The sequence below is a fragment of the Chlorocebus sabaeus genome, chromosome 1, assembly GCF_047675955.1.
Source record: "Chlorocebus sabaeus isolate Y175 chromosome 1, mChlSab1.0.hap1, whole genome shotgun sequence".
Lineage (NCBI taxonomy): Eukaryota > Metazoa > Chordata > Mammalia > Primates > Cercopithecidae > Chlorocebus > Chlorocebus sabaeus.
Window position 1 is genome coordinate 65,756,658 of NC_132904.1, and position 1,891 is coordinate 65,758,548.

The following is a 1,891-nucleotide window of genomic DNA, read 5'->3' on the forward strand; positions in this document are numbered from 1 at the left end:
GGAAAAGAAAGTGTAATACTGTGAGACAAATTCACAAATCAGAGATCAGTTTCTCAGAAATCTTCTTTCTGGTTTTCATCTGAGGATATTTCCTTTTTCACCGTATGCCTCAGTGCACTCCCAAACATCACTTTGCAGATTACACGAACACAGTGTTAGCCAACTGCTTCATGAAGAGAAAGGTGTAACTCGGTGAGATGAATTCACACATCTCAAAGAAGTTTCTCACAAAGCTTCTTTCTAGTTTTTTTTTTTTTTTTTTTTTTTTTGAGGATATTTCCTTTGTCCACGTAGGCTTAAATGTGACAAAAACATCAATTCTGAGATTCCCCAAAAACAGTGGTAACAGACTGCTGCAGTAAAGGAAAGTGTAACTCTGTGAGACGAATTCACACATCAGAGAATAGTTTCTCAGAAACCTTCTTTCTAGTTTTCATCTGAGGATATTTCCTTTTTCACCTTATGCCTCAGTGCACTCCCAAATATCACTTTGCAGATTACACGAACACAGTGTTAGCAAACTCTTTCACGAAGAAACGGTGTAAATCTGTGAGGTGAATTCACACATCACAAAGAAGTTTCTAGGAAAGCTTCTTTATACTTTTTATTTGATGATATGTTCTTTGTTTATGTAGGCTACAATGCGATAAAATATCACTTCTCAGATTCCCCAAAAACAGTGGGAACAGACTGTTGCAGGAAAAGAACGTGTAACTCTGTGAGATGAATTCACACATCAGAGAACAGTTTCTCAGAAAATTTCTTTCTAGTTTTCATTTGAGAATATTTCCTTTTTCACCATACGCCTCAGTGCAATCTTAAATATCACTTTGCAGAATACAGGAACATAGTGCTAGCAAACTCCTTCATGAAGATAAGTTTGTAATTCTGTGAGATGAATTCGCACATGACAAAGATGTTTCTCAGAAAGCTTCTTCCTTGTTTTTATTTGAGGATATTTCCTTTATCTGCATAGTCTTCAATGCGATCCAAAATATCATTTCTGAGATTCCCCCAAAATGCTGGTAACAGACTGCTCCATGAAATGAATGTTTCACTCTGTGAGATGAATTCACATATCAGAGATCCATTTCTCGGAAAGTTTCTTTCTGGTTTTCACATGAGGATATTTCCTTTCTTACTTTATGCCTCTGTGTGCTCCAAAATATCTTTTTGCAGATTCCATGAAGACAGCGATAGCAAAATGTTTCATGAAGAGGAAGATGTATTTCACTGGGACGAATTCACACATCACAGAGAAGTTTCCCAGAAAGCTTTTATCTAACTTTCATTTCAGGATATTTCCTTTGTCTTCTTAGGCTTCAATGCGATAAAAAAATATACCTTTCTAGATTTCAAAAAAGAGTGGAAACAGACTGCTCCAGGAAAAGAACGTGTAACTCTTTGAGACAAATTCACACATCAGAGAACAGTTTCTCAGACACCTTCTTTCTAGTTTTCATCTGAGGATTTTTCCTTTTTCACCATAAGCCTTCGTGCACTCAAAAATAATACTTTGCAGATTACAGGAACACAGTGTTAGCAAACTTCTTCATGAAGAGAAAAGTGCTATCCTGTGAGGTGAATTTACTCATAATAAAGATGTTTCTCAGAAAGCCTCGTTCTCGTTTTTATTTGAGGATTTTTCCTTTGTTCAAGCAGGCTTCAATGCAATAAAAATATCACTTCTCGGATTCCGCAGAAACAGTGGTAACAGACTGCTGCAGGAAAAGAAAGTGTAACTCTGTGAGACGAATTCACACATCAGAGAACAGTTTCTCAGAAACCTTCTTTCTAGTGTTCATGTGAGGATATTTCCTTTTTCAAAATATGCCTCAGTGCACTCTCAAATATCGCTTTGCGGATTTCAGGAACACAATGTTAGCAAACT